This window comes from Saccopteryx bilineata, chromosome 5, assembly GCF_036850765.1.
Source record: "Saccopteryx bilineata isolate mSacBil1 chromosome 5, mSacBil1_pri_phased_curated, whole genome shotgun sequence".
Taxonomy (NCBI): domain Eukaryota; kingdom Metazoa; phylum Chordata; class Mammalia; order Chiroptera; family Emballonuridae; genus Saccopteryx; species Saccopteryx bilineata.
In genome coordinates, this window is record NC_089494.1 from 196,628,014 (window position 1) to 196,639,297 (window position 11,284).

At 37.7% G+C, this 11,284-nt stretch overlaps 1 pseudogene; it reads left to right on the forward strand.

The window, feature by feature from the left end:
* Positions 1 to 3,870: 3,870 nt before the first annotated feature.
* LOC136306613 (GTP-binding nuclear protein Ran-like) lies at positions 3,871 to 10,333 on the forward strand (annotated as a pseudogene).
* Positions 10,334 to 11,284: the final 951 nt, after the last annotated feature.

An 11,284-nucleotide genomic window follows, 5' to 3' on the forward strand; every position in this document is an offset into this window, starting at 1 on the left:
ATTAATTATAAATCAATAATTTATTAATTAACAAATAATTAACATGATCATTCAGCAGCAAAAGGCCAAATAAAAAGTAAAATGATATATCGCTATATATTCATTCTGGTATTATCATTTTATATCAAGAAGTTTGAGGACATGGAGAATGTTGGTCCCAGTGAGGCAGTGAGTCCTATCCTATGCTAAACACACAAAGAAGGTTGAAATTGTCAGTGAATTATGGGACCTATTATGGTGCTTCCCTCAGGAAAGTGGTGAAGAAAATTGAAATCAGCCAGCATGCCAAGTACACTTGCTCCTTCTGTGGCAAAACTGAGAGGAAGAGGCCTGACCTGTGGTGGCGCAGTAGATAAAGCGTTGACCTGGAAATGCTGAGGTTGCCGGTTCGAAACCCTGGGCTCACCTGGTCAAGGCACATATGGGAGTTGATGCTTCCAGCTCCTCCCCCCCTTCTCTCTCTCTGTCTCTCCCTCTCCTCTCTAAAATGGATATATAAATTAAAAAAAACTAAAATGAATAAATAAAATTAAAAAAAAAACTGAGAGGAAGAGACAAGCTGTGGGACCCGACATAGAGCGTCCTACATGAAACCAGTGGGTCAGTGGCTCTCAAACTTTTTGAAATTGGGGCGCATTTAAAATCCTACAAATAATTGTAGGCACAGTGTATACAAATTTATGAGAAATATGTTATAATAATTAAGTCAAGTATTAAAGAAAAAAATAAAGTCCAAGTGTGCTTTTATGGTAATTAAACAAAATAAATATGACAAAATTAAATTTATTCTGACATTAAAAAACATTTTTATGTTACATGTTTTGTTATGTTTTTTTTTAGAATTCATAAAAAAGGGAGGTTAAAGAATAAAAAAACAACAAAAAACTTATCTTTTTATATATATAGATACATTCTTAGTAAGATTTAGTAAATTCGGCAGGTCCTGGCGTGAATGTGTTAAGTTTTTTTATTCTTGCGTTTATGAGAAACATGAGCCTGATGTGTCTTAGCAATTTCTTCAATGTTTGGGCGTATATTTGAAAGGCAAACTCTCATTTCCTCATCAATACATTGAAGAATTCCTCTCTTTTTTTTTCTCTTAATTGTGTTGAGTGCAGAAAACCCCACCATACATATCATCTTAACTTTACACCAAACAAAGGATAGAAGAAACTTGCCTCCAGTCTTTCTGGGGAACATGGGGGGTAGTGTAAACAATCCAGCACCACAGCTTAACAGCCCTTTGCAACCTAATCAGGCAAGTGAGGTGGGGGGTTGGGCAGACTGTCAGCTTACAGCCAATTCCCCACACCTCTGTCCCCCAAAAATCTAAACTCCAAAAACCTTTTTGGTTTTTTGGTCCCCAACAGGCATATATTTCTCTGGAATACCATAGGGCGCATCTGGAAATCTTCTAGGGTGCACCAGTGTGCCCTGGTGCACACTTTGAGAACCATTGCAGTAGTTGGTGGTGCCTGGACCTACAACATTACTTCTGCCATCACAGTAATGTCTGCCATCAGCAGACTGAAGGAATTAAAAGACCACCAGAAGCTCTACAACTGGAACATTGCTACCCTATAATAAATGGGTTAATAAAAAAAAGAAAATTTGATTTAGCCAATTACTGGTAAGGATGTAGATCATTTGAATTTTCACTTTACTGATGGGAATGCATTATGGTATAACCTTGTTGGAAAACAAACTAGGCATTCTTATAAAGTCAGATCAAGCTTCCTAGAGATGAGACCTGTGCAGTGACTAAGGCATCATCATGCTCAGAAAAGCTCCATACTTGAGTAAATGTCCTGTTGTTGCTATCTTGAAATTTTTAATAATTTTATCTTTGAACTTGGGTTTTGTGATTAAATTCATTGAAACACAGGTCAGGAAACACCAAGTTATTTATTTATTTATTTATTTATTTATTTATTTATTTATTACAGAGACAGAGAACGAATCAGAGAGAGGGATAGATAGGGACAGCAGACAGGAACGGAGAGAGATAAGAAGCATCAATCATCAGTTTTTCATTGCGACACCTTAGTTGTTCATTGATTGCTTTCTCATATGTGCCTTGGCCGTGGGGCTACAGCAGACCAAGTAACCCCTTGCTAGAGCCAGTGACCTTGGGTCCAAGCTGGTGAGCCTTGCTCAAACCAGAAGAGCCCGCGCTCAAGCTGGCGACCTTGTCTCAAACCTGGGTCTTCAGCATCCCAGTCTGACGCTCTACCCACTGCACCACCACCTGGTCAGGCACACCAAGTTATTTTTTATAGCAGTCTATTTTAAGATGATTGTTACTTAAGTTTGAACACATTCTCAAATCACTACCATGTTTACTCACCCCTCTTTATATTTTGTCATTATTTTATACTTCTTTGTACGTATTTGTGTGTATCTCTTAATTTACTCTTGTGATTACACATGGCCTCTCTATGTTTGCATTTTAACCTTTGTGCTAGCTTTAGTGTTGGTTGAGCCACTGCTTTTATCATGTGCTTGCCTTTGTCAGTGAGAATATTTTTTCTTGACACTATTTTCTTAGTTATGTTTTTTCTTTTTTCTTAAAGAAGTTCCTTTAACATTTCTTGTAATACTGGTTTTGTGGTGATGAACTCCTTCAGCTTTTTTTCTGTTCTGGGAATAGCGTGGTTCTTCACTTTCCCAGTGACAAGCACTTTCAGTTCCTCTTGTTTGCTAAGAAGTCAGTTACTATATACTTGATCAGATACTTTTCAGCTTTCTACTGTGTTTGATGGTTCTCCCTGCTATTTTCTCTCCAGTTTTCCTTTTCTTTGAGGTTTTACATTTTTTAAAACCCTTCTTTTGCCATTATTTTTGTGATGTCTGGGGAGGGAGAGGAAATAAGTATATACATATATTTTATTTGTTATTGGAATTATGAATTTAAAATCTGGATGTCACTGCAAAGACTTTTATATTTTTTAACTTATTTTATTTTCTACAGACTTCTATCACAAAAATTTAAGTGTTTTATTCTTTTATATAAAACAATACAACTTTACCAAATGAATAGTGAACACACTAAAAGCAAGACAGGCCCACAGAGATATGAGAACATGTAACAAGGACCCATTGTCCATAAGAGGAATAGAGGTTATGGTGTCCTGTCTGTAGGGATTGCTCACAGAGCACCATCTGGTACCTGGTTATAATTGGAATTGAGTCTATGGTGGGGGTATAGAGTTGAGAGTCATCTGCACCTGAAACTAATCATATCTAATTCCATCTGAGCATATGCTTATCTGAAGATTTGAACTGACCATGGATAACTGAAGTTCCCCCATCAACCATCCTTGGTGACACCTCTGCCCATTCCCCTTCTTTTGTTTACTCCTACTTAGCTTTTCAGACTCTTTCTGATGCCATCTACTCCCAGAAGTCAGCTCTGGTAGTAGACCAAGCTGACTTCTGACCATTATACCTAGCTGACTTCGGTGATAGTCGTCAAAGCATAGTATAAATTACTTTTATATCTGTTGAATTTAGGAAAGGAATATGGTGTTTTCAGTGAGGTAAATTCATGTGTTTTGTTTTGTCTTTTTTTTCTTTTTGGTGGCCAATAATTTCCTAAGAGATTCCCCCCTAGTCTTTGTTTTCCAAATGTCTATTATTGTCACATCAACATTATTATCAGCAACAGCATTTGAGTACTTTTCTGGGGATAAAATAGACAGTAGATCTGATCCTTTACCATGGGAGAAGTGACTAAATATATGTAGTATAACAATAGATGGAGGCATTAGGAAAAGGCCAAATGGTAGTTCAGATGATCCTTTCCTGAAGAGAATGGGGTGGGGGGAGGTTCCATGTGAGTAGGAATGTGTGCAGATCTGTTGGAAAGAAATGGTTGGGAAAGGCTCCCTGGAAGAGGTTGCACTTAAACTACATCATCAGGAAAGGTAATAGAGAAGTGAGAAAAGACTTGGGAGAGGACGTTAGTTAAATTATGAAGGTAGAAAGAACGTGAATGATGTGTTCAGGAAGCTACAAATAGACCAATTTTTCTTGAGCTGGAGTTCTAGGTAAGGAAGTATCTTGATCCATTTGAAGTGTTACAAAGAAATGTGAGGAGAAAGGCCAAGTAAAGGAGCTTGAAATTTTTATTTTTACAGGGACAGAGAGACAGTCAGAGAGAGGGATAGACAGGGACGTACAGGCAGGAACAGAGAGATGAGAAGCATCAATCATCAGTTTTTCGTTGCGAGACCTTAGTTGTTCATTGATTGCTTTCTCATATGAGCCTTGACCATGGGCCTTCAGCAGACCAAGTAACCCCTTGTTTGAGCCGGTAACCTTGGGTAGAAGCTGGTGAGCTTTGCTCAAACCAGATGAGCCCACTCTCAAGCTGGTGACCTCGGGGTCTTGAACCTGTGTCCTCCACATCCCAGTTGGATGCTCTATCCACTGCGCCACTGCCTGGTCAGGCAAGGAGCTTGAAAGTTTAATGTAGAAAATGGTGAGCTGTCAGAGAAATTTAAACAGGAATGTGGGGATGGAATAAGCAACAAGTATTGCTGACAGGCTGCATCTTATCTATTTCTGGGTTGAAGCACTGAATTTTGGATATTTTTTTGCAACATAAAGTATGCCGCATAAAAATGTTACACCAGTGCACTTGTTTTTTATTGTTTCTTTTCTCCACTTAAACTTGGTTCTCAAAAAACTAAACACAATTTTATCTTTAATGGTTCAGAAGGAACTTAAGGATCTTTCAGTGCTTCAACTAGTACTATTTTTTGATTGATTATTGTGGGTGAGCCAAAGTGCTAACTTTTAGAAAAAATTTGTGTTTGGAAGCATCTTTATAATCTACCATAGTACTCAGAAATATTTATTTAATTTCCTATGCATTTAAAATTTGTGTACTATCTACTGTTTTAAAGTCATTACAATGTAATAAAAATGACAGGAATGAAAACTTTTAGTTTATTTGAACATGGAGTTATTCTTCTGAGCGGAGTGTGAAATGGCTGTATCTCGAAAACATGTAGACTCTGGGTTTCATTAATAAAAATGTATTACTCTGAGCTATTCAAAAACGAAGTTCTTCCTAGATGAGTTTGATTTGACTGTGTTGTTAGTGTCCAGTAGGAGGCTGGCCCATCTTCTCTTGTGGCCCAACCACCTTACCTTCTGAGTGAACTGGGGGGCCATCTGGCTGCCACATGTGCAGCCAGCTCCATTCTCAACAGAAGTGGGAGATGTAAGAAGAATTCTCACAGAAGCTCATGTGTAGAGTTAGACTTCCTCCTGCTAAGTCTGGATAAGTTCTCAGGATGCCAGGTCATTAAGCACACTTTCCAGTGTGGGAGGCCCTTGAACTCCCCCAATTATCTCCTGCTTGAATAAATGCAGATTGTTCCACAAGCCTAGGCAAATACTTCACTGTGTTATTCTCCAGGGGATTTTGACCTTGTATGCTTGAAGAATTCCTCCCCAAGATTATCTTGCCCTACCAGAAATTCACCCTTTTCTGAGCCTGGAGGCCTAAGTACAGCCTTAAGAACATTTGCTTGTTTCATCTCTTTAAAATGGTAGTGGAAGAGGAGAAAGGGTCTTTTCTCTTGGCTCCATAGCTAGGTAGGACCACACAGACTTTTCTTTATTGCAGAATTGGGGTGGGGGATGGGATTCATTTGGTAATATCTCAGCATTTTTTCATCCATAGGCAAATAAATTCTTTACACACTGTTTCTTACCTCCTAGCATCCCCTTTGAATCATGTACTATATTTTAAGAGAGGGAAGGGAGACATACTTCAATGGAGAAGCAAGCACAGGCTCAGAAACCAGCTGCTTTTAGGGGGAAGCAACCCCTGTATTACTTAGAACAGTTGCAGTCCCTTTCGTCTTCTCTCCTTGTATATCCTTTCCAAAGCACCACACATCCAACACCTTTTAGTGGTCAAGAGGCTATCCACCTTGAAATATGTGAGTCAAAAAGAAGTAGGTTATATGTATCAAGTAATTTAGAAAAGTTACCCCAATCCCAAAGGAGCCTACTTACCACAATGACACCATAAACATGGAAGGCCAAAGTAAATAGATATTCAGCACATACAAATCTGTTCGTTTAATTGTCTGGATACAAATAATGCCACTTCGAGCAAGTTTTCTTTTTAGATATTCTGATTTTCCTCTCTCTCCTGGAATTTTCACAATGATTTTACCCACTGACCTCAACATCTTTTTGTACCTCCCCCATATTTTGTCAATGAATAAATCGTGTATGTGAGAAATTGGAAATTTCTTGTATGGAAACTATAGTTCGAGATACAATTATGAACAAAATATCTTTTCTTAATATTAAGGTTCCACTTCTTTTACTTTAACAAAGCTTTCCATGACATTTATTTCCACCCACATATTTGCTCTCATCTCTGCACACTTGCTTGCTCCTCTCACTCTACTCACTCAACACCTCACACATGTTTACTAAGTGCTCAGTATACATGACACATGCCCAAAGTTCTGTGGTGCTTTTTATATGCTTGTAAGGAAGAAAGAAAATATTCGTAACAATACAAAGTAGTATTTGACTGATGCCATAAGAGGGATAAAAAACAAAACAAAAGAACCTTAAAGCATTTAGATGAGATTGAGAGAATGACCAGTTTCTGCTGGAGGAATTCTGGGTAGGCTTTATAGTAACATGTGAACTTGTTGGGTAGGATTGACCTTAAATGGGTAGGATTTCAACAGAAGGAATTCGAAATACTGGAACAGTGTAATTCAGGGTAGAAATATGAAGAAGTGTGTCATATATAGGAAGCTTGGTAGATTGGCATTTGATTTTAAAAGCATTGGGGGTTAGGCTAGACTAAGAAATGAAAACTTAAATCCAAAGGCATTAATTCTTAAACCTTTCAAATAGAATTATACAATTCTTTATGAATACAATTAAAGTAGAAGTTAGGATGAATAATCAATCCAGGAACATGAAGAGGGTGGATTTACCAGAGGCTGGAAGAACTTTTAGAGGAGACCTCTGTAGTGATCTAAGACGAAGTTGTAAATGCCAAGACTAGGGAGATAAAAGTTTGAAGGGATGTGTGTGTGTGTGTGTGATGAATGATTCATCATGAATTGCAAAGAAGGTAGTTTCTATTCTAACAAGATTGTCATTTTTCTGACAGGAAGGGTTGTGTCTGTGTCATGCCTTCTCAGTGCCTGGTATGTTGCTTGGCACAGAGAAATGTTTTATGATGAATAAATATCCTCCTTTATTATTTACTTCATCCACTTTCATACTGTCTGCTTTCAAGTAAATACATATATATTTTTTCATAAAATATATATATGCTAATTTTTCATAAAAACTGACTTCAATAATACCAGAACAGTTTTTCAGTCACTTTAAGTCAGCAAGAGAAGCAACAATGAAAAGTTGATTCTATAAAAGAAGGAGGATGTTGCCTGACCAGGTGGTGGCGCAGTGGATAGAGCGTCGGACTGGGATGCGGAAGGACCCAGGTTCGAGACCCCGAGGTCACCAGCTTGAGTGCGGGCTCATCTGGCTTGAGCAAAGAGCTCACCAGCTTAGACCCAAGGTCGCTGGCTCCAGCAGGGGGTTACTCGGTCTGCTGAAGGCCCACGGTCAAGGCACATGTGAGAAAGCAATCAATGAACAACTAAGAAGTCGCAACGCGCAACGAGAAACTGATGATTGATGCTTCTCATCTCTCTCCGTTCCTGTCTGTCTGTCCCTGTCTATCTCTGCCTCTGTAAAAAAAAAAAAAAAAAAAAAAAAAAAAGAAGGAGGATGTTTTGGTGAATTGCATCTAGTAAAAAAATAGAAGAACTTTTGAAACTGAGCTCAAATATGCCAGGAGCACATGAGAGTCTAGTTTACCAGTGTATGATAGAGTGTTAATTAGAAATACTATCACTACAGTAAGCTTTATATTATTACATTGTATCATAAAAAGTCATGATACATAGCAACTGACAATCATCTAGGAAATTGAACAGGGCTTTTACCACAGTGTGAGAATGTAATGTGTTTTGCTCTATTTTTGACATGAACTTTAAAAGAACAGAAAGACATCATTCCTTGCATGACTCATTAAATATACTCTATGATATCCTAGTATTGCACAGGAAAAAATCTACTAACTGTATGAAAATAGTTTTAAGACTCTTTATTTTGAATTGAAAATAGTTTACCAAGCTTTCTACCTCTAAATCAGTAAGACTTATTGCACAATTTCTTTTTCTTTCTGTTTTGCAAGCTAGGTTTATAGCTTGCTGCATCAGTTAAAAGGGGGAATGCTAATATATTACTACTTAACTACTTTAGATTAGCTGTTAGAGAGATAAGGGTGATGAATGGTGCTTAGCACCAAATGGTGAAATTGACCCAGTTTTAAGCTACCAGATAGAACAGGCAGGTTTATCCACTATTCCCTAAAATAAATATTTGAAAGTGTATGACAAATAAAGTATAACTGATTTTATCCAAACCTAGAATATGAATTCCATTATAATTTGCAACAAATGTCAAAAGATGTGTTCTTCTTTTTAAAACTTTCATTTGAAGAATATAGAACATATTTCTATTTAAAGAGGAAAAGATTTTGTAATATGTCCAAGCTATATGGGCATTGGTGGACCTTGGAAAATATTTAAAGTTTCCAACAATTGAGATTTGCTTAACAGGGCTTAATCTGACCCTGAAACTTGGAGTAATTTATTCATATTAAAAAGTCTTGCTATTTTTCTTAAACCATATGCATGTGTGTGTGTGTGTGTGTGTGTGTGTGTACTTTAACTATACTATACTATGGTTTAATTTAGTATAGAAGAATTTTAAAACAAAATATTTACTGCTAAAATCATATGACTAGTAATATTCTAAATTAAAAATTGGTGGTTTTTATATAAGGCCAGTGAGTAGGCATGAAGTGTGAAGAATAATATATTTGAATAGTATAGTTCCAAAAATTTTAAAATTAAAATGGTGGTTATTTATTTATTTATTTATTTGAGAGAGAGAGAGAGAGAGAGAGAGAGAGAGAGGAAGGGAGGGAGATGAGAAGCAACAGTTTGTAACCTCATCACTTTAGTTGTTCATTGATTGCCTTGACAGGGGGCTCAAGCTGAGCCGATGACCCCTTGCTCAAATCAGCGAACTTGGGATCATGTTGATGATCCCACACTCAAGCCAGCCAGCCTGTGCTCAAGCTGGATGAGACCATGCTCAAACTACTGACTTCGTGATTTCGAACCAGGCTGACGCTGTATCACTGCACGACCGCTACTCAGGCTAAAATGGTGCATGTTTGACCCTCCTTTTTATCTTTTCCGCAAAGGTAATTATTGTACTGTATTTTATACAAATTATTCAAAGTAGACCAGGAGAAAGAATTGTTCATGTGAAGAAAGAGAAAGATCATTTGCTGGTAGAATGAATGATCTGATAGAATTAATGAAGTAGTAAATCCTCATTAAAAAAAAAGCAGCGTAAACAAACCAAACTTAGAGTAAATCTAATAACAGAGACATTTCCCAATAGCATTTTCATCTAGACAGGGCAATTAAAATGTAATTTTTAAAATCCCATGGTTATTAATATGTTTTGGGGGAAAATGGCATTATTTCTTTTAATAAGAGATGCTAAGTTAGATGAGCCCAGAGACATTTCTGGAAGTAACATCACCAGGGCCACCCAAGGAGACCCCAAGTTCAGTTCACATTTGTATTGGGGGGTGATGGTGGGACTTGGAAAACTACATTTGTGAAGCCTCATCTGATTGGTGAATTTAAGAAGTGGCCACCTTGGGTGTTGAGGCTCTTCCCTTTGGGTTCCGCACCAACAGGGGCCTATTAAGGAGTTTGGCGGACTGAAAGACAGCTACGACATTCAAGCCCATGTACCATTATAATGTTTGATGTAACTTTGAAAGTTACTTATAGGAATGTGACTAACTGGCATGGAGATCCGGTACAGGTGTGTAAAAACATCCCCATCATGTGTGTAACAACAAAGTAGATATCAAGGACAGGAGAGTTAAGGCAAAATCATTGTCTTCCACTGGCAGAAGAATCTTTAGTATTATGATATTTCTGCCTAAAGTAACCACAACTTTGAAAAGCCCTTCCTCTGGCTTGCTAAAAAAATCTAATTGGAAATCCTAATTTGGAGTTGGTCACCATGCTTGCTTCTGCCCCCTCAGAGGTGGTCCTAGCCCCGGCTTTGGCAGCACAGTATGAGCACGATATAGGTTGCTCTGACCACCACTCTCTCGGATGACAATGACAACATGTGGTCTGGGGAAGAAAGAGCCCAGTGTCAGAGTATGGTTTAATAAGCAACTGTCCTGTGACATCAGTGGTGCAGCGCGTTTGCACTTTATTATTTAGCTAAACAGAACCTGTGCTTGATCTTTGGAATGCTGGAAGAGGTACACGGGCTTCAGAGAGAATGTGGCAGTTTAAAATACCTTCATTTTTATGACCTACACATTTAGTTCTTCTGGAATGCAGTTGTTTCCTTACTGAGTTTCAACTATAAGACTGTTGCAGTCACATCATAATATTCAGCGGTGAAGCCTTGTTTGTTACTGTCATTCCCATTCCTTATCATTTAGAACAAGAATAACGTTGTATTTCAGGTATCTAAAAAGAGAGAGAGAAAGATGCTAGTCATGTGAGGGGTAGAAAAACAAAGCTATTGGGTTTGTGAGGGTTAGGAGACAAAGTTTTTTGGGATGTTTCAAGAAAAAAGGAAAAATAATAATTGATTAGAAAAAAGTATTGTTTTTTTCATATAAACAAATCTTTAATTAATATATATCAAAATTATTATCACAATATACCTTTTTTATAAATAAATTTTTATTATAATAGGGTGACATCAATAAATCAGGGTACATATATTCAAAGAAAATATTTCTAGGTTATCTTGTCATTTAGTTCTGTTGCATACCCATCACCCAAAGAGAGATCATCCTCCATCACCCTCTATCCAGCTTCCCTTGTACCCCTCCCCCTCCCCTCCCCCTCTCCCTTCTTCCCTCCCCCTACCCCCCGTAACCACCCCACTCCTGTCCATGTCTCTTAGTCTCGTTTTTATGTCCCACCAATGTATGGAATCCTGCAGTTCTTGTTTTTTTCTGATTCACTATTTCACTCCGCATAATGTTATCAAGATTCCACCATTCTGCTGTAAGTGATCCGATGTCATCATTTCTTCTAGCTGAATAGTATACCATGGTGTATATGTGTCCCATCTTCTTTATCCAGTCTTCTATTTTTTT